The sequence below is a fragment of the Myxine glutinosa genome, chromosome 11 (assembly GCF_964187855.1).
Source record: "Myxine glutinosa chromosome 11, kmMyxGlut1.1, whole genome shotgun sequence".
NCBI classification, from domain to species: Eukaryota; Metazoa; Chordata; class Myxini; order Myxiniformes; family Myxinidae; genus Myxine; species Myxine glutinosa.
In genome coordinates, this window is record NC_136271.1 from 33,607,716 (window position 1) to 33,632,735 (window position 25,020).

Below are 25,020 nucleotides of genomic sequence, written 5' to 3' on the forward strand. Positions count from 1 at the left end.
TGACCAGTGCCACACATGACATGGCCAGTGCCACACATGACATGGCCAGTGCCACACAAGACATGGCCAGTGCCACACACGACATGGCCAGTGCCACACACGACATGGCCAGTGCCACACATTACATGGCCAGTGCCACACATGACATGGCCAGTGCCACACATGACATGGCTAGTGCCACACATGACATGGCCAGTGCCACACACATGGACAGTGCCACACATGACATGGTCAGTGCTATTGTCATGTTAAGACAAATCAAGACCAGCATGGCATGGCGAGTATCACATATTTGAGGAACATTGTGCAACATCACAAATCATTTTGATTTAATAAGTAAGCTCTTGTGCTGTACAGTACTGGGTGAAAACGATTAAAACATCTTATTGTAAAATATAGAATTATTCCATTTGTCAATATTATATGCAAACAGTGTTATAGGGTTTTACAAATGTAAACTTGAATAACATTGCAATTAGATATTGTAAATGAAGATGTGCGTTTGTGTGTGTCTGTGTGTGTGCATGTCTGTGTGCGTTTATGTGTGTGTTTATGTGTGTGCCTGTGTGTATGTGTGTGTGTGTATATGGCTGTGTTTATGAGTGTGTGTGTACGTGTCTGTTGCGTGTTTGTTGCGTGTCTGTGTGCGTGTCTGTGTGCGTGTCTGTGTGCGTGTGCGTGTTTGTGTGCGTGTTTGTGTTCGTGTCTGTGTGCGTGTGCGTGTGCGTGTTTGTGTGCGTGTTTGTGTTCGTGTCTGTGTGCTTGTTTGTGTTCGTGTCTGTGTGCGTGTCTGTGTGCGTGTCTGTGTGCGTGTCTGTGTGCGTGTCTGTGTGCATATCTGTGTGCGTGTCTGTGTGCGTATCTGTGTGCATGTTTGTGTGCGTATCTGTGTGCGTGTTTGTGTGCATGTCTGTGTGCGTATCTGTGTGCATGTTTGTGTGCGAGTCTGTGTGCGTATCTGTGTGCATGTTTGTGTGCGAGTCTGTGTGCGTGTCTGTGTGCGTGTTTGTGTGCATGTCTGTGTGCGTGTTTGTGTGCGTGTTTGTGTGCGTGTGCATGTCTGTGTGCGTGTGTGTGTGCGTGTCTGTGTGCGTGTCTGTGTGCGTGTCTGTGTGCGTGTTTGTGTGCATGTCTGTGTGCGTATCTGTGTGCATGTCTGTGTGCGTATCTGTGTGCATGACTGTGTGCATGTCTGTGTGCGTGTTTGTGGCATGTCTGTGTGTGTCCATGTATGTGTGCATGTCTGTGTGAATGTCTGTGTGTGAGTTTTAGTTCTAAATATCTTTAATGGCCACAATTATTGTCAAATTCTTGTGGCGTTGGCCGGGTTGGAGGGGTGAGGGGGATGATGCTTAGCCAAAGTCTTTAATGTACCGGCTGGCCAGGCCTAACATTCGACTGAGGTTAGGACAGGAATTTGGAATTTGGCCTGACTTCCAGGGATAGCTCACTTAATCTTTGCAAAGAGCACAATTTGATTTTTTAGTCCACCAGCAAATGAGGGCAGATGCGTCGTCCAGTTTAACGTCCATCCATGGCAAAGAACACACATTGATGATTCACCGTGCCTGAGAAACACAGGGTTGACAGTTTATAGCTGGGTCAAGATTCGAACCCATGCTAGACAGCTTAGAGGTGAGTGTGCATACACCTAGGTCATCCTAACAGCCTCGTTTTAGTTCTGAACATGTGCATTGAAAAAGCACCTGCATCCATAAGCATGCCTCACTGGCATGGCACATGGGTCATCAGTCAAAGGACCTCATCATTGTTGTTTCAACACTGACCTCAATGGAACTATGCTGTGGTAGGTGGTAAAATACATGTATTCATACATCGTATCAACATGCAAATACACAAGTAAATCCATCTCTGCCCAGTGGGAACATCCCCCAAAAAGGATGGTAAATTATGTTAACCTGGGAAAGAAGTATCTGGCAACAAGAGCCAAAATAGAGCTGAAAAATGTCTCAGGTAACTATAGCTCAGGCATAGTCTCACCTCACTCGTTGATTCTGAACAAATATACCCTCATAACCGAGCATGCCACTATTATGGCTCACTCACTCACTGATCACTGCCCATATACCCGTATCATCTATGCATCCTATTATGTCACAGTTTGTTGACATGGGTTATGAACGTCATAAATTTAATTGTTCACTCACATTAGGTGATAGATCAGATAAATTAAGTTTCAGATTTTTTGGATAAGGATTTCAATTCATTTATGGCTGGAATATCTCTTCACTGATGACGTCATCGTAATCGCCCCATATTCCCAATGGGAAGTTGATGACATATGCCAAGTTTCAATTTTTTCCCGTTGAGCGGTTTCAGAGGAAATTATGTACAATTTTTTTTTCCTTTAATCCAATATGGGACGCTGTCATACCATATGACCTATGACATCAGAGTTATCAATAAAACAAGCGTTACGCCGAGGTCCCCCGTCGTTGGTGATGTGAGTTGACAAAGTGGAATACGCAAGGCGGCCATCTTGTATTTTGACGTGGCGACCCAATTTTCAATAGCGTTCTTCCTTATGCCTAGATACACCCACACACCAGATTAGAAGTTGGTACTTTGCTCATTTTTCAAGATATTCCGCTCACAAGGTTCAGACATACATGGCGGCGGTCATCTTGGATTTTGACGTGGCGACCCAATTTTCAATAGCGTTCTTCCTTATGCCTAGATACACCCACACACCAGATCAGATGTTAGTAGTTCGTTTATTTTTCAAGATATTTCGCTCACAAGGTTCAGACATACATGGCGGCGGCCATCTTGGATTTTGACGTGGCGACCCAATTTACAATAACGTTCTTCTTTATGCCTAGATACACCCACACACCAGATTAGAAGTTGGTACTTCGCTTATTTTTCAAGATATTCCGCTCACAAGGTTCAGACATACATGGCGTCAGACATACATGGCGGCGGCCATCTTGGATTTTGACGTGGGTTGCACCCACACACCAAATTAGAATTCGGTCCTTCGCTTACGCATGCACGCACGTTCGCACGCACGGACGGAGAGGAAAACCATAGTCCCCCTTTCGCTCCGCGGTGCAACGGGGGACACTAATTGCCATGGGGAATCCCTCCTGTGTTTAAAGTTTTGCATCGATCAGACAAGGGGTTGCAGAGAAAAAACATTTTTTAAGCGAAAATATATAGATGTGCCACACAGTCAGACACAAAGAGACGGGGGCATTGCAAGAACCTCGTGAGACAAATAAACACTGATTCAACGCCACTTGAGGAGAGCAACTATCTCAAGGTGGTTCGCCTCTCTGAAAATATTACGACTGGCCAATAAGCTACCACCAAGTCACATACCTTGCCATTTGCACCCTTCCACCATCTTCCCAGAATCCACTGCACCACAAATAAAGATTCCCAAAACAAAGCACAAAAGTAACACCTGAGAAACCCACCTTGCATGATGAACGATGCAATGCACGCACGCGATTGTTGCCAGGCACATCCGCACCGACCCTCACCAAAAAGAACGACTCCAACCACTTTCTGTCAACCTAACAGCAACCTTCACACCGTACACTCTCCAACCACATGCGAACCCATTAATCCTGCAACATATACACTTACCTCCTCAATTTTGAAGAACCATCACCCCCTTACATGCACAAGCTAACCCTAACCCTAACCCCTTACATGCACAGGCTAACCCTAACCCCTTACATGCACATGCTAACCCTAACCCCTTACATGCACAAGCTAACCATAACCCCTTACATGCACAAGCTAACCCTAACCCCTTACATGCATATGCTAACCCTAACCCCTTACATGCATATGCTAACCCTAACCTTAACCCCTTACATGCACAAGCTAACCCTAACCCTAACCCCTTACATGCACAGGCTAACCCTAACCCCTTACATGCACATGCTAACCCTAACCCCTTACATGCACAAGCTAACTGTAACCCCTTACATGCACAAGCTAACCCTAACCCCTTACATGCATATGCTAACCCTAACCCCTTACATGCATATGTTAACCCTAACCCCTTACATGCACAAGCTAACCCTAACCCCTTACATGCACATGCTAACCCTAACCCCTTACATGCACAAGCTAACTGTAACCCCTTACATGCACAAGCTAACCCTAACCCCTTACATGCATATGTTAACCCTAACCCTAACCCCTTACATGCACAAGCTAACCCTAACCCCTTACATGCACAAGCTAACCCTAACCCCTTACATGCACAAGCTAACCCTAACCCCTTACATGCACATGCTAACCCTAACCCCTTACATGCACAAGCTAACTGTAACCCCTTACATGCACAAGCTAACCCTAACCCCTTACATGCATATGCTAACCCTAACCCTAACCCCTTACATGCACAAGCTAACCCTAACCCTAACCCCTTACATGCACATGCTAACCCTAACCCTAATAGCTCCACTACAACCAAAATTATCCAACAAGCACACCTTGCAGCCTTCCCTAATACACCACTCAGCCTACTTCCATAGCTTTTCTCTAAATCCATGTTTATCATCTAACCACAACTTGTACCTGTTGTGTTAAAGAAGGGACACGACCGCATGGATGAGTGTTGACCTGTTGACCAATGTGCAAACATAACAGTGCCACTTCATCACACCCTCCTCACTCTCTAACAAACCCAGAATTCAAACAGAAAGGCATAAAAAGGGTCGATCAACATTGCCTCTGAACCCAAACTGAAATGGCGTGCACCGAATATGCCATCCTTTCTTCCTAACGTACTAGGCCTCTACCTTGCTATACCATTCCATCTTCTCATGTGCATCCTCTACATTTTCCATCCAGAGTACCGACAATTCTCCTGATATCATTTAATTGTTGAACTAGACCAAATGACAATGTTTGGATATACAACTGGATCACACAGATCTTCTCTGGGAACACCAACTGTCACTCTTGAACTGCCACCACCTCCCCGATCCATAGCTGTCACCAACAACCCACCTCATTAGTCTTATTCCCACCTCTTCTTGCTTGGCCTTGCCGCACAAACTTCAGCAAACCGTTTCCCTCTCCTCCGTCTGCTCTGATTCACTTCTGCTCCATAACCTTTTTCTACACCATCTCCTCCACAACTGGCAACACCTGGTCATGGTGCCACCGACACCTCAATGCTGCCAATGTTATTGGGAATGCACCCAATGCATATTGCAGTGTTCCTTGACCTCTGCAAAAATGACACACCCAGTCAAATCTCATACACTTTGGCCATCCGCTTTCCCCATCCAATGCCTTTTTTGTGGTTATCCCAATCAATGGAAACATAAGCTTCCCTCTCAATCCATAAAAAATTATATTTGTCAGACATCGTGGTACTACCAACCGTCTCCTCAATATCCCGCTCAACAGAACTTCCATCCTCTCCAGATGTCCTATTGCAATTTCATAGAAAACCAGTGGCTATGGGACTCTTGGCATGAGACCAAAGTTCAGACGCCAGATGTTCAACTTTCTTCCACTCGTTGGTCCGCAGGATCACCTAGTCTTCGATTTTCGGATTTTTTGAATTTGGATCATGGGGGCTCCTGGAGGAGCCGGGAAGGAGGATTACCCACTGAAGCTTCGGAACCCTACTTATCCTTTATTTACCAACTGATTGCTCTGAATCCCGATACAACCCTTCTACTCGATGATCCGCAGGTTCACCCAATCCTAGAAGTTTTGATTTCGTGTCAGCATCACTCCCAGGGAGTGGTCATGGGTCTGAACTACAACCTCGAGATGCCACTCAGCCCACTCGGGGCTGATACATAGCCCACATATAATACTGTATGAAAGGAGCTCGGTCTCGGCGTGCCTGCCTGAGTGTGCGTGCGTGTGTCTGTCTGTCAACAATTGTCCGATAGAGGATTTATACCACGCCATGCCATCAGCATGCTCGCCATCAATTCTGATCTCCATTTTTTATCAATCAGATGCTAGGCAAACTGAAATTTTTTTCTCTTTAAATCATAAACACCTGCTTCGTCCAGGAGACATCTTTCCTTCCTTCCCACATCACTTGGTGCTTGTAACATCAGCTTCGAAACTAGTGCAAATAAAATGGAGGAGCTGGCACATTCCATTGGAATGCCAACCTCCAAGCTTGACTAATAGTCAGGTTCATTATGTTAACAAATATAATTTTGTTCAAAATTTTGGGATTAGCAAACCTGTACATTTTTGGAATCATCAGAGCATGGAGAATCCGAAAATCAATGTTGGCATTTGCACAGGCACCTGCATGGCCGCCATTTTGGATTTTCAAAATGGCCGCCATAAAATACATATTTTGCGCTATCTCGGCTTCGAGTCAACCTAGAAACTTAATTAAATATGCTAATCCTATGTTTTCTGGGTCAAGGAATCCAATAAAGGCCTCAAAATAGTGCTCAGGATTATAGAAAAGCAACAAACAAAGGTAATTGAAAACCATTGTCTTTATATTTGTGATACAACTGCACTACATAATACATGATATTGCAAGTCCTTTGAAGTTATAGGTATGGGTTTATAAAGCAAGAAAGCAGCCTTGTTAGTAACAGATTGAACTATAAGTCCTATACACAGCATCTACGAGGTCTATACCGTTCAGGAATATGCTTTTACAGATCTTCATCACTGTCCGTCCTGAGTGTCATTTTCGCAAAGGTGTCTACGCAAATGCAAACATTAATTTTTGGATTCCTCATGCTCTGAATATTCCAGAAATGTATAGTTTTGCTAATCTACCAAAATTTTGAACGAAAAAACATAGTGAACCTGACTATAATTTGTTGTGAAACACATCGAAAACTCGTAATATGGCAAGAAAATGTCTTGATTTGTTTCCAGCAACTAAAATAATCGCAAGGCATATCGGAAGAGAGCATGCGGCAGCAGTGCCGGATTAAGCCTCGGCTGGCCCGAAGGCAAATTTTGAAATTTTAGAGAATGGCCTGAACAATTTAAATTAGATCTCGGGCTCATGGAAATGGACCCCAGACAAAAGATGACCTGATTCATGAACAAAATATTTAATACAAAAAAAGACAAATATTTAATGTGAAAAGAAACTACTTTCAAACTAGTTTAGTCTATACAATTTGCAGTGTATGAACATATGCATGACAAAACACGCACAGATTTGGCACTTTGCTTTACAGTTTACTAGACCTTAGATTGTAACCTTGCGCGCGTTTACAACTGCAAACTCTTCAATTACGGAACTGAAGCCCAGTTCTCGGAGCAAATCTATTGACGGAGCAAATAATAAAAATTGACGAAAACTGCTTGTCCATTTTTGTGGCCCGAATTTTTGGCTGGCCCGAAGGCACATGCCTCGTCTGCCTAATGGTTAATCCGGCCTTGTGCGGCAGCTTCCCATATGGATTCACCGTGTTCAGCCAATACTGCCAACAAGTTCTTCTTCCAACTCCTCACCTCCTGCAATGTGTTCAGCACCATGGCTGCAAGTACTCAAGACATCCAGGTGGTCATGTTCTCACTGCCTTCTCAACCGAGTCACACATGAACCTATTCTGTTGGACATGAGCAGAAAGTCGAAGAGCAAAAAATCCCCAACCCAAATCTTCCCATCCACATCCAACCTTGTTTGATGCTCAGCAATTAAAATTATAGATGGGAAAACAATGCTGGGAAGGCAATGGCAAACCACCCAGTATAACTCACCCTGTAACGAGTACGGTACATCCAAATCCTAAAAAAAAGAACACTTTCAGGTTCCCCTATAAGTAATACCTAATCCCACATCTCTTAAACAACTTATATGGGGCAATGCTCAGACTACCATGATGTCCTGCTGTACAGGTACACGATATGCGCCATCACGTGTCGTCAAAAGTTTCGATCGATACCAGATTACCATGGCCAGTGAAGCATATCTAAAGGAACATTGTGTAAATAAACTCACAAACCATTTATAAATCTTCTATATTATATAAAAGAAGCTCGGTATAGGCGTGCCTGCGTGCGTCCGTCCGTCAACAATTCTCCGAGAGGGGATTTATACGCCATACGTAAATGCTTGCAATCATGATCGACATCTTTTTGTCGTTCAGATGCTAAGCAATCTGCAGGCAGCATGATACACAGTAGTAAAGTGACGATAGATGGGCCGGATTCAATTTACATGAAAACAAAACTCTTTCCCTTTCATCTTCTTCTTCTATATATATAAAACACAGTGTGTGTGTGTGTGTGTGTAATGTTACCGATAGACTCCTAAACGGAGGCTTACGTGCTTGATATTTGGCATAGACATGGCCATTGAGCCTGGGACGAACATGGCCGAACTCAAAATATTTGACGATCCATATTTTTTATTCATATTTACCTCAGCGCATTTCAGCGCACGGAATCAACGGAATCAGAGCAGGTGGGCGCTGATTCGCTCAGAGCGATCACGTGATGACGCTATGAACGCTATGACAAAAAAAATCGCTATGACGCTATGAACGTTATGACGCTATGAAAAAAAAAATCGCTATGGCGCTATGACAAAAAAAATCGCTATGACGCTATGAACGCTATGACGCTATGAAAAAAAAAATCGCTCGCTTTACCAAGGGGCTCGCTCTCCCCCCGTTCCCCTCCCCTTCCCTCCCCCGCCCGGCAGCGGCAATAATAATAATAATAATAATTCATTTATTTTGTATAGCGCTTTTCCAGAAGCCCAAAGGCGCTTTGACAGAGTGGCAAACATAATGCATAACAATACATGAAAACAACAATTGCAAAAAGACAAGAATCAATAGGGAAATATTTAAAGCAAAAGGAGGGAGAAGGAGAAGAGATAGTCAGGGGTTAAATGCTGTGGGTTTAATGTTGAATGCAGTGTTGAACAGGTGGGTCTTTAGTGATGTTTTGAATGTGGTGAGTGAGGAGGAGTCTCTGATGGTGTGAGGTAGTGAGTTCCAGAGGGTGGGAGCAGCGATGGAGAAGGCCCTGTCCCCCCAGGATCTGAATTTGGTCCGGATGGAGGGGGTCAGGAGGTTGGTACCAGCAGAGCGGAGGTTGCGGGTGGGAGTGTGTCTGGAGAGGAGGTCAGCCAGGTAGGATGGGGCCAGGTTATGGAGGGCTTTGTATGTCAAGAGGAGGATTTTGTACTGGATTCTCTGGGGGATGGGGAGCCAGTGAAGCTTGTAAAGGACGGGGGTGATGTGGTCACGGGTCCGGGAATGGGTGAGTAGACGGGCAGCGGAGTTCTGAATGTATTGGAGTTTATTGGTGATTTTTGAGGGTGAACCATAGAGGAGGCTATTGCAGTAGTCCAGACGGGAGGTGATGAAGGCGTGGATGAGGGTTTCTGCAGCCGTGGAGGAGAGGGATGAGCGGAGACGGGCAATGTTTTTCAGGTGAAAGAAGGCTGACTTTGTGATCTGTTTAGTGTATTTGTCGAAGGAAAGGGTTTGGTCAAAGATGACGCCAAGATTCCGGATGTGAGGGGAGGTGGATACTGGGATACCGTCGATGTTGAGGGCAAAGTTATGGGTGGATTTTGTGAGCGTTTTTGGGCCAATGATGATTATTTCAGATTTATCACAGTTAAGCTTGAGGAAGTTGATTTGAAGCCAGGATTTTATTTCAGTGATGCAGTTTGTCAGGATAGAGTGGGTGTCGGTGGAGACGGACTTGGTGGAGATGAAAAGCTGGATGTCATCGGCGAAGCAGTGGAATTGGAGACCATGACGGCGGATTAAGTGACCGAGCGGGGACAGGTAAAGGATGAAGAGGAGGGGGCCAAGAACTGAACCTTGGGGGACACCTTGGGGGAGGGGAGCAGTGGGGGATTTGCAGTTATTGATGGAGATGAACTGGCATCTGTCAGAGAGGTATGATTTAATCCAAGAGAGGGCAGTGCCGGTAACGTTAAAGGTGGATTCAAGTCGGGTGAGGAGGATAGTGTGATCGATGGTGTCAAAGGCAGCGCTGAGGTCGAGGAGGACGAGAATGTTGAGGTTGCCAGCGTCAGAGGAGAGGAGAAGGTCATTGGTGATTTTGAGGAGAGCAGTTTCAGTACTGTGGTTGGACCGGAATCCGGATTGGAATGTTTCATACAGGTTATTGGCAGAGAGATGATGTTTGAGTTGAGTGGCTACAGCGCGTTCCAAAACTTTTGACAGAAAGGGTAGGTTGGAGATGGGTCTGAAGTTGTTTAGGGTGTCAGGGTTTAGACCAGGTTTTTTTAGAATGGGGGTAACAGCAGCAATTTTGAGGGAAGGTGGGACGATGCCTGTAGACAGGGAGGAGTTTATTGTTGCAATGATAAGTGGAGAGAGAGCAGGGAGGGAGGCTTTGACAAAGCTGGAGGGGATGGGGTCAAGAGTGCAGGTGGCAGTTTTCATTCCTATGAGGAGTTCAGAGAGGTCAGTAGGGGAGATTGGGGAGAACCGAGACAGGGGATGGCAGGACAAGGGGGGGCAGGTGGTTGGAGGGGGAGCGGGTGCAGCGGTGGTCAAGCTGTTGTAGATGTTGTCAATTTTGCGTTGGAAGAAAGAGAGGAAGGAGATGCAGTTGTCTACTGTGAATGACTGGGTGGTGGTGTTCAGGGGGCGGAGGAGTTTGTTTATTGTCGAGAAGAGTGCTTTTGGGTTTCCGGAGCCAGAGTGGATAATTTGAGAGTAGTAGGCAGAGCGGGCGCGGGAGAGGGCATCTTTGTAGTGTTGTAGGTGGTCCTTGTCGGCTTGGGAGTGAACTGTGAGACCCGTTTTATTGCGGAGTCTTTCAAGTTGGCGAGCACGAGTTTTCATCAGGTGGAGTTCAGGGGTAAACCAGGGAGCAGAATGGGTGAAAGAAACTGTTTTGGTTTTTACAGGCGCAAGCTGGTCAAGGCAGGAGGAGAGAGTGTGGTTGTAGTAGTCAGTGAGGTCGGAAGGGGTGTGGAGGTCAATGAAGGGAGAAGTGGACATTTTTTCAGAGAGGGTGGATGAGAATGAGGTAGGTGAAAGAGCGTTTAGCTTACGGAAGTTGATTGTGCGATAATGCCTTGGTGTTGGGGCGGGGATGTTGATGGTCAGAGTGATGGCTAAGTGGTCAGAGAGGGTGAGGTCGGAGCCATAGAGATGGTGCAAATTTAATCCAGTGGAGCAGACAAGGTCCAAAATGTGACCACGGATATGGGTAGGAAAGTCGACATGTTGAGTGAGGTTAAAGCAGGTGAGTAAATCAGTGAAGTCAGTGGTTATTGTGGAGTCAGTGGAGTCCATGTGGATATTGAAATCACCAAGGAGGAGGATTGAGGGGGAGAGGGAACATAGCTGGGTCAGAAAGTAGGAGAAGTCAGACAGGAATGATGGGTGTGGTTTGGGAGGGCGGTAGACGACAGCCATGACTGACTGCGTGCGACCAGAGAGTTTTAAAGCCAGGTGTTCAAATGATGGAGCAGATGAGATGGAGATGAGGTTGGTCTTGATGTCTTGACGGTGGATAACGGCAATTCCACCACCTCGGCCCTCCGAGCGTGGTTTATTGACGTAGGAATATCCATTGGGTGTGGTGAGGTTAAGTGTGTAGTAGTCCAGAGGTTGTTGCCAGGTTTCGGTGAGACAGAGAAAGTCCAGTTATGTGCCGGGTACTTCTGCTAGTCACTTATAATGGTGTCTCATTCAATCCCGTTTCTCATATCAATTAGATTCAGAAAATGCTTCATATATTCAATACGTTTTCTGTTAAACATTTCCATTTTATTCATATAACAGTAATATATCGCCATATCAAACAGTATTTATTAATTATACACCGCCTCTAAAGTATCGCTCCACTTGCAACACAGGGTGAGGAAATATATGAACAAAAAATCAGCTGATATTTTAATAATTTATTCGCACGATTTTTTTTAAACGGGGAAAGTCAATTTATTTTAATTTTCTTTGAAAACATGTCCGTCAAAACACTATACCGGTACCATCTATTTATCACGTAAGCAAAAATGTCAGAATTTCCCTGTTCCCCTCTGCACTGTATTCTCCATACATGAGGGGTGGCGGACTGATGCGACATGGTGCTTCACGGAGGGGATGATGCACGTAACCTCAAATATTCCTCTCACGTGCATAAGCAAATCTATCTCTATCTGTAACATTGTTATGCCCGTCAGCGAAGTGATGGGTATTATATTATAGTTTTTATTATAATTACGTACTGTATGTGTACTGTATATATAAATAGCCCTGAGTGGACTGACCGTCATCTCTTCAGGTTGTAGTTCAGACCTCTGCTGATTTTGAGGACCCCATGGGAGACACCTCCCTCCCCCCTCCCCGCTGATATGAAATTGAAAAATGTAAGACCGAGTGATCCTGCGGACCATCGAGTAGGAAGAGCTGTATCGGGTTTCAGAGTAATCAGTTGGTAAATAAGGGACGAGTAGGGAGTAGGGATCCGGAGTTTGGGGGAGTGGGGAGGTGAGGGGTGGGGTAACCCGGAAAATCGAAGTCTGAGCGATTGTGCGGGGCTACTATCTTGTATTCATTTGTTTGTCAAGTTTCACAACAATCAGCCTCATCGCACCTCAGCCTCATCGTTTCACAACAATCAGATAAGGGAGGAGTATAGTGGAGCAGCTTAACTTAGATATTTATAAGGATTGTGCATTTTGTGATAAAAGCAACACACTTGCCACACATAAAGACACTTATAATATGAACAGATTTGGATATTGGGCCACCTCACATTTTGCCCATGGTGGCTATAGCAGCCATTTTCCAAAATGGCCACCAGCGGTCACTTTTATTTTCTATATATGATGTACTGGGGAAGACAGTGGGTCGACCGTGGATGCTAATGTGCTTTTAAAAGTCCAAGACTGTTTAGGGAGTGCCTATTATTTCATTTGGTACTACAATAGATAACTATAATTGAATTAGTTAGTATAAATAGGTTTGCTACCTATTTCTACATGGTCATTCCATGGTACTTCCATATCCATTTTTCAGCACCCCTCTTATACTGGTGAAGGTGTGGATCGAAGTGTTGTCATCAATGAAGGATTGGTAAATGCAAGCTCCAAGACAATCGGCCACTTGCCACAGTACTACACCGATGTTCCCCCTGTCACCAGCAATGTTAAGATGTCCTCTGTCCCAGCTGTTAGATTAGCATCACTGACCCGAAGCGACTCCAGCCAGTTGCGGAAACATACAGAAGATGAAAATGTGTGGCTACACAATACAAAACAAGTCCTGGAAGACGAGAATGAGACACACGATAACATATCTTGGGCTGCATTTCATGCCAGTCGCCAGCCACCAGAAGCTCGAGTCGTCTGCCACAATGCTCTGCTACCATTGTTTCTGGACAGTGCTCACACAGTTGCAATGATCCGGCATTCAATGGATGTTGTGACGAAAGCCGTGCAGCATCTGAATCCTGGGCAGATACCAGTTGTTGCCTTTGATCAGCCGTTATTTGCCTTAGCCAAGCAAATTCAGTGGACGTGGCCGGAGGACTATGGCGAAGATAAGTTTGTAGTGATGTTTGGGGGACACCACATCGAGATGGCAGCTCTGAAGACATTGGGGGACTGGCTGCAAGGGAGTGGCTGGGTGAATGCCCTTGTGCAAGCTGAGATTACAACGCCAGGGACAGCTGACTCATTCCTGCGAGCAGTGCACGTCGCTCGAACAAGGAGAGTTCACCAAATCACCGCAGCAGCATTATACATCTTGCAACATCGTGCCTATGACCATTACTGTACGAGAAAAGCAGACGATGCACAAGATATCCTGAACTTCGATGATTGGTGCCGTCAGAAAGAAGACATTCCACAGTTTAAGTACTGGGCAACTGTACTGGAACTAGAGGTTTTGGTTCTGGTCTTTGTGCGTTCTCTGCGACAAGCATCATTCGCGATGTATCTTGATGCCCTGACAGAATTGGCCTCCTGGTTTCATGCTTTAGACCACACTAATTATGCCAGGTGGATCCCTGTTCACCTGAGGGACATGGCTGAACTTCCAACAAAGCACCCACATGTAGCCAGGAAATTCCAGGAAGGTAGTTTCACTGTGCAGAAGACGAAGAAAGTGTTTTCTACCATCGCAATTGACCAGGCACATGAACAAAATAATGCCTGCATCAAAGGAGATGGTGGAGCAGTTGGGCCTCACTGATAACCCCAGTGCCCTGCGCCGGTGGATGATTGCGGGGCCAGAAGTTGCCCGGATCATAGAAGAATTCCAACTTGAGAATGAGAACTGGAGGAGGCTAGTGGACACTCGTCATCATGACCAGACACCAAGCGTGGACTGCATTCACCAAAGATGTCCAATCTCTTGTCAGCGTCATGGAAGAGCTTGGCAACCCCTTTGAGGAAGAAAGTATGGATCTGGTTGTCCTTGATACAAAGGACATCGCAGCCCCCGTTGCAGTTCAGGCAGTTCAGAATGTTAAGAGGATTGGCCAAGAGCAGTTCCAGGCTTTTACCAAAGAATGTCTGGTGGAAATAACCAAGCCTATTTATGACACCATTCATCGAAACAACCTGAAGGTGTTCAGTAAGTCGGCTCCCAGAAGTGTCAGCAAGGGGAAACAGCAGGTAGTCTCACCCAAGAATGACTTACAACTTTTCTCTCGGCTGTACATAAGCTGTCAGACGAGAGACGGAAACCTTGATGAATTCTTTCGACATGAGAATCAGGCATGTCCTCCGTCACTCTCTGATGGAGGAAGTCTCCACCTTGGTATGAAAAATGATCTACTCACATGCTTGGAAGCCATCTCTGATGTCCAGTCTGACCGTCCTGCTGCCACGAGCGTAGTTCTTGATGGAGCTGTCATCGTTCAGATGCTGAAGCCAGCTGCAGCCAAGAACTTCGATGAATATGCTCAACAGATATTCATTCCATATATGTCTACAAAGCTTCAAACTGCATCTCGCCTGGACTTGGTGTGGGACAGCTACCATGCAAATTCTCTGAAAGCAAGTGCAAGAGCAAAGCATGGGACAGGAGTGCGAAGACGTGTGATGGCTGGAACAACCATACCGAGAAACTGGCAGAACTTTCTCAGAGTAGATAGCAACAAGGTAGATCTGTTCAATTTTCTCTCTGAAGTTCTGTATAAGTGGTTTGATAACGACAACAAACAACTGGTCATTACTAATGGGGAAGCCATTCTCAGCAAGCCAGCGCTATCAGATGTAGCATCACTCACTCACCCCATGCAACCACGAAGAAGCAGATAGTCGCATGATGTTGCATGCAGCCCATGCAGTCAGGCACAGCCACCATAAAATCATGATTCGGACAGTAGACACTGACGTTGTGGTGTTGGCCGTCTCAGTAGCCCAGGGGTTTGCATCAGAAGATGAACTGTGGTTAGCATTCGGAACTGCCAAGTCTTTTCGGTACCTGGCAGCCCACGAAATAGCAGCTGTACTCGGACCAGAGAAATCACAGGCATTGCCAATGTTCCATGCCCTGACTGGATGCGATACAGTGTCGAGTTTCGCAGGGCATGGTAAGAAAAGTGCCTGGGCAATCTGGAGCGTGTTACCAGAACTCACAGCTGCACTACTAAAGCTATCTTCTGCGCCAAGTGATATACCAGAAGATGTCATGTGCACCATCGAAAGGTTTGTTATCCTGCTCTACGACAGAACCAGTACATGCATGAACATTGACAAGGCAAGAAAGAAACTCTTTGCAAAGAAGAACAAAGTTCATCTGATTCCACCAACCAAGGCAGCGCTGGAGGAGCATATCAAGAGAGCTGCCTACCAGGGAGGTCATGTATGGGGCCAGACACTGGTATCAGCACCAGACCTACCTCCACCGATCAGCTGGGGCTGGGTCAAGACTGAGGGTGGGATGTACGAGCCATATTGGACAAAACTACCTGAGGCGGCCAACACCTGTTATGAGCTAATCTCATGCAAGTGCAAGAAAGGTTGTGTGAGCCGATGCAAATGCAAAAAGGCTGCACTTGAATGCACTGCTCTGTGTTTGTGTGAAGGGGAGTGCTCACAAAATTGAGTTCCTGGGAATTGCGACAGCAACTTTGGCGGTATATCTGTAGAAGAAACAGACTTTGACAGAAACGTTTCATCTGATAAATGTTACAAAAATCCATCAGTTTGTTCCTCAACATGCAATTGCTTTAGTTACTAGTATGTCATGGCTATGTTTATGTATGATCCTTTCAATTTTAACAATTTTGAATAAATTGTAATTCTAATGACTGATATTTCATTTATAACAATGACAATGTTGAACTATACAACAATACTGCTTGTAACCTCAGAAATCATAAAATATATGCATAAGAATGAGACATCTTCTACAGATTGTTTGTTGTTATTTTATCCAATAACTATTATAACAATCATGTAAGTGCCCCTAATTACTTGACAATCACTTTGCACAATAATGCAAAAGCTTAGAATGCCAAATATACTCAATTGTTGTCAGCTAGTTCCTCTGATATTGGCAGGTCTGCACACACAGAATTTCCGAATTTAGTTCCGATTAATTAGCATAAGCGCCATTTTGGAAATTGGCAACCATTGGTGCCCAGGCCCAAATTTGAGATGGCCCAATATCTATATCTGTTTGTAATATGTCAGTCTATATGTGTACCAATTTTGGTGCTTGTATCACAATTTGCACAATGGTTTTCCTAAGCTGCCCCACTAGTAGCAAAAATAGCCAAAATAAACAAAAATAGCCAAAAAATAAACAAAATAAGCAAAAATAAACAAAAACAGCAAAAATAAACAAAAATACCAAAAAGACAAAAAGTAGCAAAAATAAACAAAAATAGCAAAAACAAACAAAAATAGCCAAAAAAGAAACAAAGTAGCAAAAAGAAACAAAGATAGCAAAAAAATAAACAAAATAGCAAAAACAAACAAAAACAGCAAAAAAGAAACAAAAAGTAGCAAAAATAAACAGAGATAGGAAAAAGTTAACGGATGGAAGGACGGACAGACATCCATGATCCGTATGGGCTAAACCTCATTTTTCTCAGGAACCACATGTCTGATTGAGACTAAACTTTCAGGGTAGGAGTGACACCCATGCAGAATGTTTTTTTATGACAATTGTGACATCAAAGGTCACATGGTATGGCAGCCATTTTGGATTAAACGGAAATAATTGAAAAATAATTCTCAGAAATGGGGAACAAAAGCATAACGATGACATCATCGGTGAAGTTGTATACCAGCCTTAAATATTTTAATTGAATACCTTATCCTAAAAATCTGAAATTGCATGCACATGATCTATGACCCATTTATATTGAAATATTAAATTTATGACGCCATAGGTGACATGGTTTGGTAGCCATATTTGATTTAACCGGAAAACCACAAAAAAAAAAATCTTCTCCCAAACCACCGAAGCGATCAACTCAAGTCTTTACATGTGTCACCAACTCGGCATGGTGATCAAAAGTTGATCACAAAAACGTTTATCGGTCACAAGGTGTGGCAGTCATATTGGATTGAAGGGAATTTTTTTTTTTTAATATCTCACAAACCACTTAACCTATCGATGCGAAACTTTACAAATGTCACCTAACAGCACTGTTGCATGTAGTTTGAAAATGATGACATCGTCGGTCACGTGGTTTTGGCAGCCATCTTGGATAGAAAAACGAACCTTATCCGATCAACACGAAACTTCACAAACGTGATCCCCTACCCATACATAATACATATGCAGAGTTTACATTTTTGAAGTCATAGGTCACGTGATTTTGCAGCCATATTAGCTTGAAAGCCGATATTTAAAAACAAAAACCTGTCAATGTGAAACCTGTCATATCAGGTAAAAATGTGATACTTGAGAACAGCTGAAGGGATTTACATCAGACTTGTTTATTTTTAGGACAGTGAACGAGGGCATCTTCCCGTGGTTATGGGCAGGGCCTACATGGAGGCATATTGGTGACGCAGTTCCATTGCTCTTGTTCATCATATGTCGGTCTGTTTCGTTTGTACGTTTGTCTGTGAGTGCAATAACTCTCGAACGCTTTCAGCTATCTTCGTCAAACTTTACCAGAGGATTCTGAAGGACAAAAGTGAGGCTGTCAATATTTTTTGACTGTAAAGGTCAAGGTTCTTGTTTGTCCGGGCGATATCTCAGCCATCCTTTGAGTTAGGAAGCTGAAATTTGGGCACAATAGTAACCAAGTGAATTGGCGGTAAAGGGTATTTTGATTTATTGATTAATCAATTAATTATTTAATTTTTCGATTAATTACCTCATTTTCAAAAAGTTACAGATTCAGATGAAACTGTGGTGGTTTATGTATGCTATCAGTCAATTGATTAATAAATTAATTATTTTACGATTTTTATTAATTAATTTAATTATCCAATTAATCAATCATTTATTTATTTTCATTCTCATCTGAGCAATGTCTTAGGCACCTTTTGAGTTAGGAAGCTGATATTTGGACAGGACAATGACCAAGTAATTTGGCTGCAAAGGGTATTTTGATTTATTGATTAAATGTGCGTGTGGATGGATTCGGACCAAATTTGGTGGAGAGGTTGGGTGTGTGACATGGATGAAATGATTCGATTTTGGTGAAGATCCGTATCCGGATATGAGAATTAAAAATTTTTAAAACTGATTCTTCAAAATTGAGAGATAGTGCCAAAAACGGCAGCATATTTCAAAAAGTTGTGGACGGATTATGACAGAACATGGTGGATGAGTTGTGTAGGTGACAAGAAGAAGCCAACTCGATTTTGGTTTAGGTCCGAATCCAGATCCGGCCTATCAGTGGGATACAAAAGGTAAACTGTTGAGCCTGATGGAGGTATGCTCTCTAGAGTACCGTTCTAGTTTAATTTTATTCCAAGCAATAACAAATTCATGATTGCACAGTTGTATTTACATGTAATGTACGCAGTCACTCTCTACAGCAAACATCGCCTCCCTTCCACCAAATGAAACCCATAAACGTAAATAGCTAACAATGACATGACGCGGGAAATCCGATGAAATGACAGTTTTGTACTTGACGAAAGCTGTATTTAGTGCTAAATTAAATGTGGATGTGTTGGGTAATGCAATGCAATCTGTGTAATATAAGGTGCGTATGTAATATATGTATAATTATGCTTATATTATGTTATATAATGCTGTGCGAAATTATGAATGGTTATCATACTAAAATACGCCATTTGTGTCTGTCTGATGAATTTTTGATGCCAATACATTCCGTCCTTACTTATCCAATCTCAACAAAACTTGACAGGATGACGAAGGGTTACATCATGAAGGTTGTAGCGCATTCATTTACCCCCCTCCCCAAGGGGGTTTTCTCCCCCGAGCGAGTTTCCCGGCCATTGCCGTCAATGGGGTTGCGTGTTGAGGTGTATATCAATGCTAAATTAGCTTTATCGTGGCATTTGTCCAAAGACGCTTTGAATAACAAAATTAATGATAATGTTACAAAACAATATTAATACTAATAATGTCCCGCTTCCCCAAGGCTTTTTTCCTGCAGTGATAACATGTATAAATAGCTTATAGTTATATTGGCGATTCCGTGGGAGCAATGGCTTCTACAGGAAGTAAAAATATTATAAACCACAAACACGTATGCTTAGCTTTTAAAACAGTCGCTAATGCTCTTTATAACACGAAATGAAGAAATTTAGAGGAATCCCGACATCCGTGAAGTAAGGTTTACTTACAGAACTGAGCCAAGATCTACTGTACTCTATATAACCACAAAGTTGGCTTAATAACATGGCCCTTTCTGCCGCTACCGTGGCATTTTTCGTAGCTAACTTTTGAAACTCGCTCCTGCTGTTTCATATGAAACTGTAAGGGAGAAGCTCGGGTTGTGCTCCTTTACCAAGCAGCCATCTAGCGCTTGCCAAGTCAACTACTCCTTAAGGGTTTTGAATGGAGCGTTTGCTCGAATGCTCAAATTAAACCACTTGGCTATCTCCCCACAAGAAACTTGGTAAATGAACACACACACCCAATGTTCTTGAGACCCGACCATAGAGCGACTGTAATCTATGTACCCCAAAGAGGAATGACCCTTCCTGCCACTCCGAGTCTGCGGGTGTACTAGTACAATGAAATGTGCGATGAGGTTTATGAAGTCACAATAGCAGTGTCCAGCCTGTTTATTTTGAGAAAAACAACTTGAAAGCCAATATTGAGCAAGTCAGATAACTATTGGATTGGGTGGAGTTAGAAGGTGACAATGTAATGCAGAATGATTTAATTCATCAATCGATTGTGTGGCTTCAGCTGACGTCATGGATCCATATTGATCTTGGTTTATAAACATATATACATACCCACAATAGCTGTGTATTTGTATATGGGCGTGTGTGTGTGTCTGTCTGTCAGTGTGTGTGTGTGTGTCGATGTGTGTGTGTCGATGTGTGTGTGTGTGTGTCAGTGCATGTGTGTGTCAATGTGTGTGTGTGTGCATACATCAGTGTGTGTGTGCATGTGTGTCAGTGTGTGCATGTGCATATCAATGTGTGTATGTGTGTGTCAGTGTGTGTGTGTGTGTGTGTGTGTCTGTTTGTGTGTGTCAGTGCGTGTGTGTTTGTCAGTGAATGTGTGTGTCAGTGTGTGTAGGTACATCAATGTGTGTATGTGTGTATGTGTGTTGTTACATGCTCCTCCCCAAACCCCGGTCATGGTGTACCTCCGAGCCCCGAGAGGAGTCACGGCAGAAAGATGTGTTATTCTGTTTGTCAAAGATCAATGGTGAAACCACACCAATTGTTACCAACAAACAAGTATTGTATTAAGATCACACAAGAATAACAGTACAACAGTAATCAATTGTACAACCAATATATATTTCCTATGATGGTACCATCAGGTTCGTACAATATAACTCACTGCGCTCCAAGTGAGCGAAAAGAAGAACATTCCCCAATGTCTCTATTCCGGCATCAAGCCAAAGTCGATCCGCTCCAGCGATCGTCAGAACGATGTCTAATCGAGACCAGAATCCTGTTCGGATGACAGTCACAGTCCCCCTGCCAAAGCTGCGCAAAGGTGCCCTCAAGGCGACTGGGAAATCACACCCTCGGGTATGGACGTTCCACGGCTCCAAATCGGCGAACCGCAGATTTCCCACTCAAAAGCCACGTTACACACGCACACCAGATTAACGCCTGAATATGGTGAAAATGGTTGAAGCGAAGTGAAAAACCTTGAGCGATGCGCAAAGCGCACGAGTCAAAATGGCCGACGGCCCGTTCTCGAGGCATAACGGCACACGATGATTCTCCTCGGAATCAACCGCAAAACCTGACACGCAGGTTGATCTGTCACAGCGATAACAACTCTGTCGCAGGAATCCCTTTCCCGGGAAACCCAAAGTTCACTCCTGACCCTCGTTCGCTCCAGACCTCGAAGCAGCTAGGCTTCTTGTCCGACTCGCTCGCTCCGCCTTCTCCTCCTCCTCCTCTTCTTCCTCGTCATCCGGTTCCGGTTTCATTCAAAACATTAACTTTTTTATCTTTTGAAAATAGTAATCTCTATTTCCCCCAAACGACAACAATAATAGTACATGGAATCAAAAATGTTTATCGTGGATGAAAACCACAACGGAAGTGACTAATCCGTAACAGTGTTTGTCAGTGAATGTGTCAGTGCGTGTGTGTGTGTGTCAGTGCATGTGTGTGTGTGTGTGTGTCAGTGTGTGCTAGTGCATGTGTGTGTTTGTCAGTGTATGTGTGTGTCCGTGTGTGTGTGTGTGTCAGTGCATGTGTGTGTCTGTGTCCATGTGTGTTAGTGTGTGTGTATGTGGATATGCGCACGCATGTATGTCAGTGTGTGTGTGTGTGTATGCACGTGTCCGTCAGTGTGTGTGTGCATGTGTGAGTGAGTGTGTCAGTGTGCGTTAGTGCATGTGTGTTTGTCAGTGTATGTGTGTGTCCATGTGTGTGTATGTGTCCATGCGTGTGTCAGTGTATGTGGATATGCGCATGCATGTATGTCAGTGTGTGTGTGTGTGTATGCACGTGTCAGTGTGTGTGTGTGTATGCACGTGCATGTGTGTGTGTCAGTGCGTGTGTGTGTGTCAGTGCGCACGTCTCTGTGGATATGCACGACCATGTGCGTCATTGTGTGTGTATGTATGCGTGTGCATGTCAGTGTGTGCGTGTGTCATGCGTCAGTGTCAATGTGTGTGCGTGTGTGTGTGGATATGCACGTGCATGTGTGTCAGTGTGTGTGTGTGTATGTGTGTGTGCGCGCGCATACCTGAAACAAACGAATTCCACAGCAGCCAACAAAGAATAAAGGTTTCAAAGGCGTCTTTTGAACAGTTTCACCTTCACAAGACATTCACACCAAAGCCCGCAATGTGTTCACTCTCCGTTTGTTCCTTAGAAACCACGACGGGATCTCTCGCTCCAACTCCCCAGTCTCGTCCTCTCGAGGCTCTTCTTACCACCAAGGCGTGGTCCATGCCAGCTGCGCCCTGTCCTATTGTACACCTGCACCTGCCGCGTCATGCTCAATCTTCTGGTTGACACGCAAGCCCTGATGGAATGTTCCTTCTGAACTCCGATTCCTGTTATGCTGGAATCAACTTGTAAATCCCAGGTCTTCACCGCAATTATCCAACTTAAACACCGAGATGCTTTCCATTCGAATCATAGCAAATACATGTATCATATAGTACAGATGGACATTTTGAAATGATTCGTTCATCAGCTCAAAAGTCAACACGCTACGTCATAACTGATAAACTTTAAGTGTTCACAACTGGTTATTTGTTTGTGTTTACATGAATAAACCCGTTTCAGACGGGTTAATGATCATCTCTTTGGCAAAATAATTAAAATGGAGAAGATGATTATAATCCACTTTCTAAAGTGATACGTTAACCCGGAGTATAATATCTGATTAACCCGGAGTATAATATCTGATAATCCTGGGGTATAATATTTGAATAACCCGGAGTATAATATTTGATTAACCCGGGGTATCATATTTGATTAACCCAGAGTATATTTGATTAACCCGGAGTATAATATTTGATTAACCCGGAGTATAATATTTGATTAACCCGGAGTATAATATTTGATTAACCCGGAGTATAATATTTGATTAACCCGGAGTATAATATTTGATTAACCCGGAGTATATTTGATTAACCCGGAGTATAATATTTGATTAACCCGGAGTATAATATTTGATTAACCCGGAGTATAATATTTGATTAACCCGGAGTATAATATTTGATTAACCCGGAGTATAATATTTGATTAACCCGGAGTATAATATTTGATTAACCCGGAATATAATATTTGATTAACCCGGAGTATAATATCTGATTAACCCGGAGTATAATATTTGATTAACCCGGAGTATAATATTTGATTAACCCGGAGTATAATATTTGATTAACCCGGAGTATAATATTTGATTAACCCGGATTATAATATTTGATTAACCCAGAGTATAATATTTGATTAACCCGGAGTATAATATTTGATTAACCCGGAGTATAATATTTGATTAACCCGGAGTATAATATTTGATTAACCCAGAGTATAATATTTGATTAACCCGGATTATAATATTTGATTAACCCGGAGTATATTTGATTAACCCGGAGTATAATATTTGATTAACCCGGAGTATAATATTTGATTAACCCGGAGTATAATATTTGATTAACCCGGAGTATAATATTTGATTAACCCGGAGTATAATATTTGATTAACCCGGAGTATAATATTTGATTAACCCGGAATATAATATTTGATTAACCCGGAGTATAATATCTGATTAACCCGGAGTATAATATTTGATTAACCCGGAGTATAATATTTGATTAACCCGGAGTATAATATTTGATTAACCCGGAGTATAATATTTGATTAACCCGGATTATAATATTTGATTAACCCGGAGTATAATATTTGATTAACCCGGAGTATAATATTTGATTAACCCGGAGTATAATATTTGATTAACCCAGAGTATAATATTTGATTAACCCAGAGTATAATATTTGATTAACCCAGAGTATAATATTTGATTAACCCAGAGTATAATATTTGATTAACCCGGAGTATAATATTTGATTAACCCGGAATATAATATTTGATTAACCCGGAGTATAATATTCGATTAACCCGGAATATAATATTTGATTAACCCGGAGTATAATATCTGATTAACCCGGAGTATAATATTTGATTAACCCCGAGTATAATATCTGATTAGCCTGGAGTATAATATCTGATTACCATGGAGTGCAACATTTGATTAACCAGGAGTATAATATTTGATTAGCCTGGAGTATAATATTTGATTAACCTGGAGGATAATATTTGATTAGCCTGGAGTACAATATTTGATTAACCCGGAGTATAATATTTGATTAACCCGGAGTATAATATTTGATTAGCTTGGAGTATAATATTTCATTAATCTGGAGTATTACATTTGATTAAGCTGGAGTATAATATTTGATTAAGTTGGAGTATAATATTTGATTAAGCTGGAGTATAATATTTGATTAACCCAGAACATAATATTTGTTTAAGCTGGAGTATAATTTTTGATTAACCCAGAACATAATATATGATTAAGCTGGAGTATAATATTTGATTAAGCTGGAGTCTAATATTTGATTAACCTGGAACATAATATTTGATTAACCCAGAACATATTTGATTAACCCGGAACATAATCATTGATTAACCTGGAGTATAATATTTGATTAACCCGGAGAATAATATTTGATTAGCTTGGAGTATAATATTTGATTAAGCTGGAGTATAATATTTGATTAAGCTGGAGTATAATATTTCATTAAGCTGGAGTATAATATTTCATTAAGCGAGTTATAATATTTGATTAAGCTGGAGTATATTTGATTAACCCGGAACATAATATTTGATAACCCGGAGTATAATATGTGATTAACCCGGAGTATAATATGTGATTAACCCGGAGTATAATATTTGATTAACCCCGAGTATAATATTTAATTAAGCCAGAGTATAATATTTCATTAAGCTGGAGTATT

The 25,020-nt window shown here is 42.9% G+C and overlaps 1 protein-coding gene across 2 annotated transcripts in view; it reads right to left on the reverse strand.

Annotated features, from left to right (window-relative positions):
• The window catches only part of LOC137436563 (uncharacterized), a 59,454-nt gene extending 36,997 nt beyond the window's left edge, over positions 1-22,457 (reverse strand). The window contains exon 1 of one of the 2 annotated variants that reach the window (XM_068130449.2): positions 22,236-22,457. The gene's annotated coding sequence lies outside the window, so the exon portion shown is untranslated. The remainder of the gene's footprint in view (positions 1-22,235) is intronic. The other variant, XM_068130451.2, reaches the window with a different exon arrangement.
• Positions 22,458-25,020: the final 2,563 nt, after the last annotated feature.